The following is a 17,484-nucleotide window of genomic DNA, read 5'->3' on the forward strand; positions in this document are numbered from 1 at the left end:
TCCAAAATGGATGATAAATCAGAATTTTTACACAAATGTCACTCCTGCAATCAGAGGGATTATTGATGCTCAAACAGGAGGAGAATTTATTATTAAGCATGAAGATGAAGCTTATGAGCTATTGGAGAAAATTGCAAAGAATACTCATCTTTGGAGTAGTCTAAGAGGACCAGCTCAAACTTAAAAGAGGCAAGCTGCTGGAATGTATGATCTTGACCCATTCAACATGATTAATGCAAATTTTGATGCACTTACAAATGTCCTTGCTAAGAAGATGGAAGATTTGAGTATGTTGGTTAGTTCATCATCATCAGCTGGAAGTTCACAACAAGTGGCTTATGTAGAGGAAACAACCAGCTGTGGAGTAGATTATGGAGAACAAGCAGCATATGTTGGTAATTATGGAAACAATCAAATGGGGAATCCTTACTCTCAAACTTACAATCCAAATTGGAGGAATCATCCCAACTTTTCATGGGGAAATCATCAAAATCAAGGTCAAAAATCAGAATTTTCAACCACAACAAAGCAGAGTCAAGTTCCATATCAGAAAATAGACAACCACCGCCTAATTTTCAGAGAAAAATATGAACCCTCCACCAAAACAAAGAAGAACAAAATTCCACCATCAAGCTTTATTGCAATGATACTTGCTAACCAAAATAAGCATGATGAGGAGATGAGAGAGGTGAAAGCAAGGCTGAACAGACGCAAACACACAATGAATCTTTGGAAAACCATTGCACAACAAGCATCCTCCTCAAGTGCTAAGTCTTTTGGAAAGCTTCCAAGTCAACCAGAAAATCCAAGAGAGAAGTGTCAAGCTATTACTTTAAGAAGTTGAAAAGTTATAAATGATGAGAAGAGTGAAAACAGTGAGAAGAGAGAAAATGAAAAAGGGACTGATGAGAGTGAAAAACAAGAGAGTGCAGAAAAATGTAAGGAGAACTTTGAAGAAAAAGAAGAGAAATATATACCTCCTGAACCCTACAAGCCACAGCTTCCTTTCCACAAAGATTTCACAAAGCCAAGCTTGATAGGCAATTTGGGAAGTTCTTAGAGGTTTTGAAGAAACTTTACATAAATGTGCCTTTTGTTGATGCTCTTTCACAAATGCCCTCTTATGCAAAATTCTTGAAAGAAATTCTCTCAAACAAGAGGAAACTTGAAGATGATGAAACTGTAGCTTGATGTAAGAATGTAGTGCTATCCTCCAAAGGAAACTTCCTCCGAAGCTTAAGGATCCAGGGAGTTTTTCAATTCCATGCCACATTGGAGAGTCTTGTTCTACAAAAGCTCTATGTGATTTAGGGGCTAGTGTTAGCCTTATGCCCCTTTCCATCTATGAGAAGCTCAACATGGGAGATCTAAAGCCAACCCACATTTCTCTTGATTAGTGTGGAACAATCAAGTATCTGAAGGGATTTTGGAGAATGTGCCTCTGAAGGTTGGAAAGTTCTATATACCGTTGACTTTGTCATCTTGGACATGGAGGAAGATTCTAATATCCCAATCATCTTGGGAGACCCTTTCTAGCTACAAGGAGCATTGATTGATGTTAAGGAGAAAAGCTTACTCTTAGAGTTGGTGAAGAGCAATTGGTTTTCAATATTAATAACACTATGAAAAAGCATCATTCAAGTCGATACTTGCTTGAGAGTTGATATCATTGATGAGTGGTTGAAGAACACTTGAAAGAAATATCGGAAGATCCACTTGAAAATTGTTTGGTTCATGGAGGAGGCATAGATTATGACAACCCTCATGTAGTGCATATGCTCAACACTTAGAGGGAAGTCCACCATTCATACGCTCCAGTTTTTCAACTCACACAAAAGGAAAAAGTCGAATTTAAGCAACCATCATTCAAGGAAGAAGATGCACCTAAGGTAGAACTTAAGCAACTTCCTTCTCAGCTCAGGTATGAATTTCTTGGCACTAATAACACTTATCCAGTAATTGTAAATGCAAATTTGAGTACTTTAGAGGCTGATAAGTTGTTAAGAGTGTTGAGACAATTTAGGAAAGTTTTGGGATACACCATAGATGACATTAAGGGAATAAGCCCACACTTTTGTATGCATAGAATCAGTTTGGAAGAAAATTGTAAACCATCTATTGAACATCAAAGGAGGTTGAACCCAAATATGAAAGAAGTTGTTAAAAAGGAAATTTTGAAGTTGCTTGATGCAGGGATCATTTACCCTATCTCAGATAGTACTTGGGTGAGCCCAGTACATGTTGTTCCAAAAAAAGGTGGAATGACAGTTGTCAAAAATGAAAATAATGAATTAATTCCCACTAGAACAGTGACTAGTTGGCGAATGTGCATAGATTACAGAAAATTAAATGTTGCCACTAGAAAAGATCACTTTCCACTTCCCTTCATTGATCAGATGTTGGAAAGACTAGCTAGGCATTCTTACTTTTGCTATTTAGATGGATATTCAGGTTTTTTTCAAATCCCTATCCATCCAAATGATCAAGAGAAAACCACTTTTACTTGTCCATATGGAACCTTTGCTTATAGAAGAATGCCATTTGGGTTATGTAATGCACCAGCCACTTTTCAAAGGTGCATGATGGCAATCTTCTCATATTTCATTGAAGACATAATGGAGGTTTTTATGGATGATTTTTCTGTTTATGGATCTTCATTTGATATATGCTTGGCTAACCTTTCTAAAATTTTGCGTGATGTGCGAATCGACCTTGTGTTAAACTGGGAAAAGTGTCATTTAATGGTTAATGATGGGATAGTGCTTGGACATTTGGTGTCTAATAGAGGAATAGAGGTTGATAAAGCAAAAGTTGAAGTGATAGAGAAGATGACTCCTCCTACCAATGTCAAGGGAATTCGAAGTTTCCTAGGACACGCCGGGTTCTACAGACGCTTTATCAAGGATTTTTCTAAAATAGCTAAACCTTTGTCTAATTTGTTAAGTAATGACACACCATTTCTATTTGACCAAGAGTGTTTGGATGCCTTTTGCAGGTTGAAGCAAGCTCTTATCACTGCACCAATCATGCAACCACCTGATTGGAGCCTACCTTTTGAAATTATGTGTGATGCTAGCAACTATGCAATTGGGGCTGTTCTTGGTCAAAGAAAGGACAAAAAGGCTTATGCTATTTATTATGCTAGTAGAACACTAGATGAGGCTCAAACAAATTATGCAACAACTGAAAAGGAATTTTTGGCAATTGTCTTTGCATTGGAAAAGTTCAGACCTTACATTGTTGACTCAAAGGTGGTTATATTTTCAGATCATGCAGCCATCAGGTATTTGCTCCGTAAAAAGGAGGCCAAACCTAGGCTCATTAGGTGGATTCTGATGTTACAAGAATTTGATTTGGAGATTAGAGATAAGAAAGGAGCTGAAAATGTAGTTGCTGACAATCTTAGTAGGTTGAAATTGGATGGTGAAGAATTGGATGAAATCCCTATTGATGAGTTTTTCTTGGATGAACAACTTTTCTCTCTTGTTGCTAAACTACCTTGGTATGCAGACTTTGTGAATTATCTATCTTGTGGAGTTTTACCTCTAGGTATGACATGGCAACAAAAGAAAAAGTTTTTGCATGAGGTGAAGTTTTATAGATGGGATGATCCTTTACTCTTTAGGAGATGTTGTGATGGTCTAATTAGAAGATGTATTCCTGAAGAGGAGGTACAGAGTATTTTGCATCATTGCCATGCTTCTGATTATGGAGGTCATTTTGGCATCTCTAAGACAGCTAGTAAAATTTTGCAAGCTGGTTTCTTTTGGCCAAATCTTTTTAAGGATGTGAGGAAATTTGTGTTGGATTGTGATAAATGTCAAAGGAGTGGAAATTTGTCAAAAAGAGATCAAATGCCCCTAAATAATATTCTTGAAGTGGAATTATTTGATGTCTGGGGAATAGATTTTATGGGGCCATTCCCTCCTTCATATGGTAATAGATACATCTTAGTTGGGGTTGACTATGTGTCAAAGTGGGTGGAAGCTATTGCAACTCCAACTAATGATGCTAGAGTGGTAGTGAAATTTTTGAAGAAATTTGTCTTGAGCAGATTTGGAGCTCCTAGGGCTATAATTAGTGATGGGGGTTCCCATTTTTGTAATAAGCAATTTGAGAGCTTAATGAGGAAGTATGGTGTAGTGCACAAGATAGCTACCCCATACCATCCTCAAACTTCAGGACAAGTTGAAATTTCTAACAGAGAGCTCAAGCATATTTTGGAGAAAACAGTGAACAATTCTCGGAAAGATTGGTCTATCAAACTAGATGATGCTTTATGGGCATATAGGACTGCCTACAAAACCCCTATAGGAACTACTCCCTTTAGGTTGGTGTATGGTAAGTCTTGTCATTTACCTGTGGAGCTAGAACATAGAGCATATTGGGCCATTCAGACCTTGAATTTTGATCTTAAGCAAGCTGGTGAGAAAAGGTTGTTACAACTTAATGAGCTTGAGGAATTGAGGATGGATGCTTATGAAAGTGCCTGTATTTACAAAGAAATAACTAAAGTTTGGCATGATAAGCATCTGAGAAAAAAAGAATTCAAAGAAGGTGATTTAGTTTTGTTGTTTAACTCAAGATTGAAATTGTTCCCTGGAAAACTCAAGTCAAGGTGGACTGGTCCATATAGAATTTCTAAGGTTTTCCCTTATGGAGCAATTGAAATTTGGAGTGAAAAATCTGGGAATTTTAAGGTCAATGGGCATAGATTGAAACATTACATAACTGGAGACCCAATAATAGGAGCAAGCTGTTACAAGCTCTCTAATCCCTCACATCTTTTCAGTGAAATTCATGAAAAGTCCAGCTAAGGACTATAAAATAGCCCTCTTGGGAGGTATCCCAAGTCCTTTTATTTTGCTTTTGCTAATTTACTTTCATTTTCATTGATTTTGTTTTATCTTAAATCTCCCAAAATTCAATTTTTGACATTGTTAAATCTTGTCCCTTGTAGATGTAATTCAATGAAGAAAGGCTGGTGAACTTTTGGGGAAGTAATTCTTAACTTGAAAAATTTTGTCCTTCAAAAGAACTGATAAGTTTTTGCTGCATAATCTGTGCAGGAGCTGCAATCTAGTTCATGCAGAAGCAAAATGAAATTTGCAGCAAAAAAGGGTGTCTGCAGCAAATGGCTTGTATTTTTTGTGAGGTTGGATGTATATCAATGGAGGAAGGTTGGTGAACTGCTGAAGTTGCTATCTGGTTTATGCAGAGCAGAAAAATAGAATCTGCAGCAGATCACTTAAATTCTTGGTGAGGTTGGGTGTGTATTTTTTTTTAATACTTGTGCTTATAATGTTAATATGGTGGTAAGTGAGTTATTTTTGCAGTTTTGAGCTTATTTGGGTTGTAGAATTCAAAGTAGAAATGCTGCATTTTCTTGGCAAATCTTGGAGATTTCATTTCTCATTTGTGGTTAGATGCAACTTTATGCAGATTTTTATGGAGTTTTATGTGCTGAATGTTGATTTGCAGAATTTGAGTCAAAATGGCATAGCTCTCAAAAGTTTTTTTTTTTTGTAGGATCAATGTCTACATGCCTGTGTGATGCATTTTTGATGAACTTTGTATATATTGATGTGTTTTTGGTGAAAAATTCTCATGGTTTATGCTTCATGGAATTATATTTCCTCATTCTAGGGTATTTTTCACACTTGCAATCCATGTTCTATTGCATTCTTGATCTTGTTAACTTGTGCATAAGCAACTGCATAGCTTATGCAATACTGCATAACCACAATTCTTGCCATTTTCCACCTTTATTGCAAGTGCATAAGGAGAGTGCATAGCTTATGCACTTCTGCATAACCTCATTTTGTCGAATTTCATATCTGTCAAAACTTGCATAAGGTGAGTGCATGACTTATGCACATTTGCACAACTTCAAATTCTGCATTTTCTCTCTCTGCCGAAGTCTGCATAAGCAAAGTGCATAACCTATGCACTTCTGCATGACCAGAAACTCCAAAAATTCAAACCTGCCGAGGGGTGCATAAGCAACGTGCATGGCCTATGCACTTCTGCATAACCAAGAACTCCAAAAATACAACTTTGCCGAGGGGTGCATAAGCAGAGTGCATAACCTATGCACTTCTGCATGACCAGAAACCCAGAAAAATCAAACTTGCCGAGGGGTGCATAAGGAAGGTGCATAAGTTATGCACTTCTGCATAACCAAGAACTCCAAAAATACAACTTTGCCGAGGGGTGCATAAGCAGAGTGCATAACCTATGCACTTCTGCATAACCAGAAATCAGAAAATTCCAAAAGTTGCCGAGACCTGCATAAGCAATGTGCATAGCCTATGCACTTCTGCATAACCAAAGATTCTGAATTTCAAAACCCACCGCAGAGTGCATAAGCAGAGTGCATAGCTTATGCACATCTGCATGACCACCAACCAAAATTCCAAAAATTGCCGAACAGTGCATGAGCAGAGTGCATGACCTATGCACTTCTGCATGACCCAATTTTCTGAAAAACCACTTCTGCCGAGAGATGCATAAGGGGAGTGCATAACTTATGCACTCCCGCATGACTTCGCTCCTCAACATTTCAAGGGTCACCGAAACATGCATAAGGACAAGCATGACCTATGCACTTGTGCATAAGCATTTCTCTCAAGTTTAAATCATTCTCAAACATGTACAAAAGAGTGCACAAAGTTATGCATAAATCATTTTCCCCTTATGCGTCTCTTACAAACCCGATTCAAATTTATTTTCGCAAACAAAACTTCCCACCTCCACTTCCCGACTCTTCACCCCACGATCGCCTCTTCAACCTCCATTCCTTCCTGCATTCTCGCCGCTCTCCCCATCTTCTCCACTAGCACTCTCATCACGAAAACCCTAAATTCCCCTACATTTTCATTTCCCCTATCTCTTCTCCATCGAGAATGGATTCCCTCCACATTCCCACCGCCTCTCCTCTCGAAGTCTCTCCATTGTCATCGATACACCCCACTTCCAATCCTCCACCACAAACGACACCCCACCACCTCCCCAACCACATAAAAATGCCAAATCCGGTCCAAATCTGTGCGACCAATGTCCTCTGCTCCCCCTCTGTCCAAACGCAAAGACCCACCCACCCCATTGTCGGAACCGCCCCCCAAAAAGCCAAAAGCTCCAGCCTCTACACCCTCTTCCAGCAAAAAGACAATTTCGGCAACCTCATTTGTATCAAAGCTACCCTGGCCTCTCCCTGATACAATTCAAAAAGCAGCTTTTAATTGCCTTAAGGATAGGAAGGTACAACCCACTAGGTATATATCTGCTGATGCTTTACAATCTCTTGGCTTATTTGACAATGTAGTTACATTTCTTGATGGTATGGGTTGGACAGAATTTGTGCATAAGCAAGAGGTAGTTTATCCAATTCTAGTTTTGGAGTTTATTTCTTCATTCTCTGCTACCCTCAATTTGCATGATGTAGACCATAAGCCAATTATGAAATTTAGATGCTTGGGGCAAAATAGAGAACTGTCATTAGACCAATTTCATAGCATTTTTGGTTTTGCAATTGATGGGTTATTTAGAGTACCACATACTGGAGTAGAGGTAGCCAACAAGGGCATTTGGAATCCTGCCCAATTTTGGAGAATCATAACAAACCAACCTCAAACTTTCTCTGCTGGAAGATCCAAAACATCCCAAATCCTTGACCCTGCACTTAGGTTTATTCATAGGCTGATGGCTAGCACCATATTGGGCGGAGGGACTAGTTCCAGTCTTTGTGGGAAAATCAACTATTTATGTTATGGTGTGCATTTCACAAAGTTAAGGTATCTCCTGGTTACTTCTTTTGTGAACATGTGTCGCATATTGCCACCAAATCCATAGGTGACATTGTTTTGGGTGGGCTTATCACCGTCATAGCCAAGCATTTTGGTTTTAATCTGCGAGCACTTAATACCAAAGACTCGAGGACACTTCATATTTTGATCGCACACTTAACCAAAACAGGTTCAATCATCATGTTTTGATACTGCCCACCCTGCAGCAGAAACTGAGCCTATTGCACAACCAGAAACCCAACCTTTCACACCGGTCCCACAAAGACCCTACTACACCTACCCCACCCCTCACCCTACACAGACATCCCAAAGACCTCGATCAGCCCATACCTCCTACAAATGAACCTTCCTCATCCACAAGACTCCTCAGCATTCAACACTAAAGCCTTATTCACCTATCTTGAAAGGCTTAGTGATGATATATTCTTTGTGGATAGGAAGCTTGACACTGGTCTTGATACACTCAAGGATCGTCATGATCAACTATTTGACCTTGTCATGGAAACCAGGGACAAACAGAAAGAACTGAAGGAGATGGTGAAGCAACTCATGATCTTTTTGGGCATGCCACCCCCACCTCCATCACCTCCTCCAGCACCATCTTTTCGACAGCCGGCAGCAGCCACAAGCCTCTTAGCAACATCCTTGGATAAGGGCAAGACAATAGAACTAGATTAGTGTTTGTTTTACTTTTGTTCCAACTTGTAGGACTTTTCCTTTGTAAATATGTTCAAACATTTATAGTTTGTTTTGGATTATGTTTGTTAGTTTTGAATTAGTTTGTTTTACATTCTGTTTTTCTTGAAGTTTTATTGGATAGCTATTACATTAGTCTTCTTTGATTTTTTTTTTATTTTTTTATTATTGCACTTAATGCCCTTTTGTACATATTTGACCATATTCTGTATATATTTCACTACTTCTACTGCTGGTTGTACGTTTCCCTTGCCAATTCCCATGCAGCAGCTTTTGTATACACTGCACAGGCTATGCACTTCCTCATGCAATTGTTTTGCCCAGCCTGTGCAACTCTTTCTGCTACTTCGCAAAGACCTTTGCACAGTTGTATTCCCTTATGCAAGCATCTGCATAGCCTATGCAACATATATTGCCTCTTATGCAGACCGCATGGCTTATGCACCTTACCTATGCACATACTGCAGATGACTCTTAACTCTGCATGACCTATGCAGTTTCTTATGCATCCCTTTATCTTGAATTCTCATCTGCTACATACCAGGTAACTCTTTCTTTTTGCTCTTAATCTTTACAATTCCTGGTAATTACTATTTGATTTCACTTTTGATAATACATTGCATGAGACATTGAGGACAATGTCCAATTTTGAGTTTGGGGGTGCACATTTTGATTTTAGCTTTATTTTTCACATTTTGAGTATAGGAGCATCTCATTCCATTTCATTTACATATATTGTAAATATTTTACATATACATCCCTACACACACACACATACACACACATTATACATCACATTGCACACAAACATACAAATAGATTTCCTCCATTTAGTTCATGCATTACTCATTTTAGGAATCATGCACCATGCATTAAAATCTTTTGCCAAATCCCTTGAGTATTGAAAATGTGCCTATGAGAGTGATTTGACTTACCTTTAGTTGGGTTTGTGGATTGAAGGTTTCCTAAAAGGTGCAAGGTTTTGAAGTGTCTATCCCTTGCCTATATCTTCTTAGCCAAAAAGCCACCCAACTAGTCATTTGGAGATGGAAGTGTTTAGAGGGAGTTATTGGATATAAGATAGTCAAATGATGTCTCACCAATCCTAGAACAAATTTTCTAAACCTTTCAAGGCGAAATACCAGCTTGTACTTGAAGAGAGAGATGATTAGGCATTCTTTGATTTAAAACCTTCTCATTTTAAACCTTTGGCCCTTTTTCCCAATTAAAATTTACCCTTGCAAACCCCTTTGAACCTTTTTATCCCTAATTTTTCTTGAAATCCTTATTACTACCTAGCCAATGAACCAAACACTCCAACCCTTTTCATGAGAATAATTATTCATAATATTAGGTACATAAAAAAAATAAAATAAAAATACAATAAAAGGGAGAAGAAATACTTGTCACCTTGTAAAAGTGCTAGTATATGTGCTTTTCACCATTGTCATTCAAAATGAAAGAAATCCACCCAAAGTATTAAAAGAAATGAGTTTGGGGGTGGCAATGTTAGGGACAATCATCAAAAGAAAATGCAAAATACAAGTTAAAGTATCAAAAATGTCCCTCCATTTTTATGTGTTTTGTAAACTATGCTAGCACTTGACAATCCTCATTATGTATTTCTCTCTCCCATATAAAAAAAAAAAAGAGAAAAAGAAAAAAATATATAATAAAGTGTACCTTATATTTCAAAATTGCAACATATTCTCATGCTTTGAATACTTTTTACCCATTTTTTCTTCTTAGCCTCTTTTTGAATCCCATGGCCCCATTACATCCATAAAAAGACCTTTGATCTCTTGAAAGTATTTGCTACATTAGTGGAGATAGGAGTGGGGAATTTGCCTATGGGATTGGAGAACTATTCATTCATTCATTCAATTCCATCATTCCATATAGAGACACTTTGACTATTGATTGTTCTAGAATTCCTTTTGAGCATGACCCTCTCTTTTGATTGGTTGGTTTGGAGATTTTGAATGATAATTGACTTGATGGCTAAGCGGTGAAAACTTGGATAAGCATTAAATTCTTTGCATTTTGAAGGATGGGTATATGGATTGCTGGTATGGCTGAAGGTGTGTTAAGTTACTTCAATTGGTAATTTTCATAACTCTTTGGATAAGGCACCCCTAAAAACTTTGCACCACATTTTAAAGTTTGCTTGAGGACAAGCAAAAGCTTGAGTTTGGGGGTATTTGATGCACACATTTTGCATAGTCATTTAGGTCTAATTTCATAACCATTTTTATTTGATTATTAGTTATCTTTAGCTAATTTCATTAGTAAATTAGTTAGTTTTTCATAATTGTCGATTTTGGATTAATTTGTAATTTTTACTTTGTTTTGTAGGAAAAATGGTGTTTTTGAAGGACTGAAGAGAATTTTGCCATTGAGGAGTGTCTTCTACAGCCAAAGATGTCAAAAACAAGTTTTCAAGCTGAAATATGCATTGACCAAATCTGCATAACTTGCCGCATAAGCTATGCAGACTGCATAAGGAGAAAGATCATCGTTCGAGAACCAGAAATGTGCATAAGGAGATCATAGCTTATGCACATTCTCGCCTCCCTTATGCACATTCACGAAATTGCATAACCTATGCACCAAGTCATGCAACTCGCATAAGTGACCCAAATTAAAATCGCATAAGGGATCGCATAACTTATGCATCCATTTATGCTGATCCATGAAGAGTTCATTAATGAGTGTGAGATTCCCTCAAATAATTCCTCCTAGAACATACCATTTTAGGGCTCCATGTCAGAAAAATGCTATAAATAGTCTCATTTTCCCATTTTAAAAGGAGGACAGGGAGCAAAGAAGAAAAGGAGGGGGCTGAGCAGAATTTGAAGAGTCACCTTCACCTTCCACACCATTTTCAACCAAGATTTGCAGATTTCTTTCTTCCCTTATATTTTTCTACATTTCTAGTATTTAATTTCTTACTTCTTAGCTAGATTAAAGCTTTATTTCCATTTAAACTCATCATATATCTTGTAAGCATTATGGATAGTGAGTAGTTTACTTTTGATTCTGGAGTAAGGGTTGTAATATTTGAGATATTTTATGGATTTTGATTGGGTAATCCATATTTTGTGGTCTTAATGAGTTTTATTCATTTCTTGTATGCTTAATGACATGCTTAGTGTAGGATCCCATTAAGTGATGTTCTTAATCCATGGTTGAAGCACCGAAAGGAGAAGACCTTGAGATAGATAATCAAGAAATTGGACTTAATTAACTTAGACCTAGAAATAGGCTAAGGATTAAGAGGATTCACAGATTAATTAAAGAACTTAATGGGTCTTAATTAATTCTAACTCCACGAAAGTAGGATTAGTTTGATTAAGGCACTCTTTGTCTCACTCGAAAGGGAATTCAAAGGATTTAAGAATTAATCTCCTTAAAACCCATAAGTTTCATAAAATTGGATAACCGATTTAAATCCCAAAATAGCTCGAATATGAAATCCCGAACTTCGGAATCGCCTTTTTACCATTGTTAATTTTCAATTGAATTTAATTGATTGCCATTTTCAATATTGCCATATTTGAACTTGCCTATTTCAATTTGATGCAATTTTAGTTTAATGCAATACATTGTTGAATAGAATATTGATTTTGCACATATAGATTTTACGCTCCATTACTCATCAATTCACTTCTTTAATTTCATAGATACTTCGATTTAGTCAACTTTTATATCAAAAATTCAATCATTAACACGACTCCTCGTGGGATCGATATTTTTCTATACTACTTGTACGACCCGTGCACTTGCGGTTGGGATGCATCAACAGCCCCTCCTGGGCCCATCAAATCAGTCATCCATCACAATATGTAAAATTTCAATTTAGTCCTTATTATTGATCATTTTTGCAAAAACTAACCAAACAAGCTCTAAAAATTATAAAACTTTGCCCCGTGGTCCTTAGCAATATTACTAAGCTATTGCAAAAAGAATCGTAATTTTCTAAGCTACCACGAATATTTTATGGATTTTTAATCCTATTTAAGCACTAGAAAATTACGAAAAAACAAGGTTCGGGTTTACCTTTGCCGATTCCGACTTCGGGAACGCACTCGACGTCGACAATGGGGCTAGCCAAAACCTCGGTCCAATTCGAGACTTTTCCAGAACGTCCGTGCGCCCGAAATTTGCGTATCTGGCCAATCGCCGAATTTCCGTGAATCGAGGATACCTACACGAAGCCCATAACACGGGGGTTAGTACATAAATTTTTCAGAATTTTCTAAGCTCATTAAATGCTCGGAAAAACACTGCGAAGTTCCGTGGGACCCACCGAAAAACGGTGTCGAAAAAATTCGAACTTTATGTCGTTGCGGCTCTCGTGAATGGAGCGTCTGGTGGCCTCGATTTTCTCGTGATTCACGGTTTTGAGAAATCTAGCCCAAAAGTCGAAATGGGCTAAAATCTTCCGAGCAAAAATCGGACAATCCGCTCGATGGATTTCGCGTTCTTGGTGTCTATGGAAAGCTCTCGCCGAGTAGATGATTTTGAACACAAGACCGGTCAATTGGTGGCCGGATTTCGGCCGGAAGTTGGAAGTTGTAGCGCGCATTGGGCATTCGCGTTTTCCATTTCGAGCGTGGGCGCCATTGGCTGGTCATGGTGGCGGCGCTGGTCATTGGCTGGTCAAGGCGGCGCCGCCGGTGAGTGGAGAGGAGAGAAACGAGAGAGAAAAGGAGAGGGACGACACAGGGAAGAAAAAGGGAAGAAGGAAAGGCAGTCCGATTCGACCATCCGATTCGGTCGGTTCGATTCGGCAGGTTCGATTCGAATACAAAATTTTGAATTTTTACTCTCGGGATCAACGAGGTCCAAAATTCAAAAATTTGAAAACTCAGAAAAATACGTAGACTCCAAATATATTTTTAGTTTTGCCACGTGGTCTTTAAATTAATTTTTAAAAATCATCAAAGTTTATATTTTCGGAAAATCGAACCCGATTTTTAAAATTCGAAAAATCTTAAAAAAATTCCTAAAATTTAAATAAAATTAAAATACCAAAATACTCATAAAAATTAAAATTTCGGGGTGTTACAGTAGTATTATAACTATATAAGTTCAAGGATAGTTGTTGAAATTTATTCCTAATTTCCATTAAGTAATCCAGAATTGAGAGTGAGAATATTACATTTACCAACAAATAGACAAACTAAAAATTGAGAATTACTAAGCAAGCCAAAAAAATCAAGATGTAGATACGATACTGTATTTGCGTGCTGCATTGTGGTGGTTCATCTGCATGTGTGGATCGAGTCAACAACGTCTCCAATTGATGAAGGTAGCATCTGTCATCGAGGTCTTGAACTATAGGTACAACTTGATACTAACTTTAAACCCCTGCTTGGATTGAGTCCAACATTGTTTATTAATGTATAGTATTATATTGTATTGTATGATTTTTATTGTTAGCATATTAGTAAAAATAGTATAGTACAAGATGGTTTAATAACCTTTTTTTATTTGGTTAAATGGTATGGCATGGTATAATAAATATAAAGATTACAAAAATATCCTTATTGCTATTTTAAATATATAAAGAGTTGTGGAAGACGTGTGATGTAAGAGATGGATGACTGGTATATGTGAGAGAGAGATTGAAGATTTTTTATCGAAGGAAGAGACTGAAGATAAGAAATAAAGAATGTTTCAAAATAAAAAAAATAGAATATAATTGAAATTTTATAAATTATATAAGTATAAAATTAAAATGTAAAAATTTTAAACAATCTAAAACCACTGATTTGATGGATTGAAAATCTGTAGTAAAATCATGATTCAAGAATCATCATTTTATAATCTAGAACCATCATTCTCCAAGAATAATTTTTACAAATAAATAATATTACTATGTCATACATTATAAAACCATGGAAACTATCATCCAAATAAGGTGTAAGGACTGAGTCTGAGGCGTTAGTAGGAGTAGCTGATGGTTGAGATGGTATATCTTCAATGGATCCCGTGTGACATCAGACTTCATAAGGTTGGGTTCCTGCACTAAAAAGATCTAAACCTGGCATGGGTTAGGCATTAGAAAAAATTGAGCGATAGTTTAAATCCTGCAACTGCTCCAGAATTTTAAAAATCACTCCAATTGAGATAAATCTCATTATTATTATTATTAAAATTTAATTTAAAAGTATTAAAATAATCGAACCGTAAAAGTAGAAATATCTGGTTAATTAATAAATTAAATTTCAAATCTTAAAATATTGATTCAATTTATTCAATTAAATTCAATAATTTAAAATATTGATCGATTTCCATATTGATTTTAATTGACCCAGAGGAGGACCGAAGTAATGCTTGGAGCCTGGGGGGCCTTGGCTCCTTCCTTTTTTATTTTTAAAATATTAAATATAAAGTTTTAATACTTTTTACATTTATTTATATTATTAAAAATCTTAATTTTAGGGACCAATTTTATTAATTTGTTTCTAAAAATCTTTCTTCAAATTTAATATTTAAAATTAGAGATGTAACAAGCTGGATATTTTTAAGCACCCGATCTAATTGGATTCTAATAGAATAAGTTTAGATAATATATAATCGAGGTGGGTTTAAATTTAAAAAATAATATCTGTAACGGATTCGGATCAGATTTAGATTTTACATATTAAGTATCCATTATTTAAACTAATTTATATTAAATATAAAATATTTATTTTATAATAATATTTATAAATTTTTATATATTATATTTTAAATAAATAGAATTTAAATATTTAATATAATTATTAAAATATTTTATAAATTATAAATAAAAATATTTTTATTTAGATTATTAATTAAAATATACAAAATTAAATGAGTTTGAGAATTTTTTGGAGATACCCAACCTTTGCCATCCCTATTTAAAATTAGTTTTATTACCAAGCATAAAATATATTAAATATTATAAAAATCTAATTTTTTGTGGGACAAAAATTTATCCTAGGGTAAAAATTTTTAGTGAATAATTATAAATTATTATTTGAAAACATTAATTAATTTAAAAATATCTCTATTAGTTTTTTATGAAATTTTTTATATTAAATTATTCCTAATTATTTAATATTAATAAAATATATAATTTATATCAAAAACAATAAATATTAATTACTATTTGATAAAAATATAATTTCTAAATTTTATTAATTATAATAATTATATTACTATTTAATTTTAATTCTCTCGATGTCTAATTTTTGGCCAACCCCTATTCAAAGGGGACCTCATTAATTTTAATAATTATTTTCACTATCAACTTTTAAATTATTTGTTTTTTTTATCTTATTAAGAGAGATGTATGATAAGATGAATTTTAAAAAAATTATAGAAATATTTATTATGTTTAGTAAAAATAATTATAAAATTAAAAAAATTAATTAATATTTTTTATTTATTTTAAAACAGTAGATAATTGAAAAAAGAAATTTTTAAAAATACATATAAAAGTGGACGAGGAGTATATAATAATTTAATTCTTAAGTCCTCCAGTCCCGATGTTTAATTTTGGGTCTACCCTTTGTCCTGTCTGCACCAACAAGCAGCGGGGAGGGTGCTACTTAGGGGTGGCCACGGTCCGGTTTCGAACCGAAACCGGTTCGGTCAAAATCGGACTGAAATCGGTCAAAACCGAAACCAATTTCAAATCGGACCGAAACTGTCCTTCTACGGTTTGGTTCAGGTTCATAATTTTTAGAAACCGTAAACCGGTGGTTCCGAACCGTATTGAACCGGTGATTCCGAACCGGACCAAACCTGCTATTTAAATACAAAAAAATTCAATAAATACTTCACTCTATTCCTAATTCATATATATATATATATATATATATATATATATATATATATATCATTAATTCTCTACACAATTATTCTCTACACTCTCTTTAATTCTTAATACTCTTTTAATTTCTCTCAAATTTTCTAAATAATTATTTTCTATACTCCTTTTAATTCTCAGTACTTTCACAATTCCCCTACTTTATTATTTTTATACTCACTGAAATTTTTAATACTATCTCAATTACTCTGTTATTATTTTATATCTTCAATAAAATTTTCAATACCCTCTATTTTGATTTTTTTTCTTTTATATTTTTTTAATTATCAATTATCATATAATTTTTTTAAAAAAGGCAAATAATACTCAATTCAACTAAGCTTTTATCTCAAAAATTTATTGGGGTCGGCTATATGGATTCTCTTTCTCCACTCTAAACGATTTTGGGTTAAATCCTCGGAAATGTGTAATGCTTCTAGGTTATATTGTACTATTCTCCTCCAAATCAGTTTAGGTCTACCTATTATTTTCATTATATCCTCAACCCAATATGCTCTACTTGTCTAATTGGAGCTTTCCTATGTCTATGTTTCACATGACCAAACCACCTCAATTTCCCTTCTCTCAACTTATAACTGAAAATTTTGATTCCTCTAAATCCTAAAGGGATACATAGGCAAAATTAAGTTCATGCACCTTTTTCTAATTTTTTTTTAAATTAATTTTATCTCTAGTTTTTTAATAAGTTCAAGTCTTTACTTCTTAAATTTTTTTTAAAAATAAGTTATTTTTATTCTTATTTTTCTTATTTTATTTTGATTGAAAGATTTCTAAGAAAAATTAAAATATTTTTACAAATATAACTTAAATTCTAAATTAATAAAATTTTAATTTATTAATTTTATTAATAAATTAAACCGCCCCTAAATCGCTTTCAAACCGTCTTGAATTGTCATTTTTCGAACTGTCCTCTAAACCGTTTTAAACCGGGTCTCGAACCAGAACCGACGATTCAAGAACCGTCTTTCAAACCGTCCCATAATAATTTAGTTCAGATTCATAATTTTATTGAACCTGAATCGACGGGTCAAAAATCGTAATCGACGGTTCTAAACAGTGGCCACCCCTGCTACTAGTATATATTCCTATGGCTAATTTAAAACGCCAAGTTGTCAATTT

Source organism: Hevea brasiliensis, chromosome 12 (genome assembly GCF_030052815.1).
Source record: "Hevea brasiliensis isolate MT/VB/25A 57/8 chromosome 12, ASM3005281v1, whole genome shotgun sequence".
NCBI classification, from domain to species: Eukaryota; Viridiplantae; Streptophyta; class Magnoliopsida; order Malpighiales; family Euphorbiaceae; genus Hevea; species Hevea brasiliensis.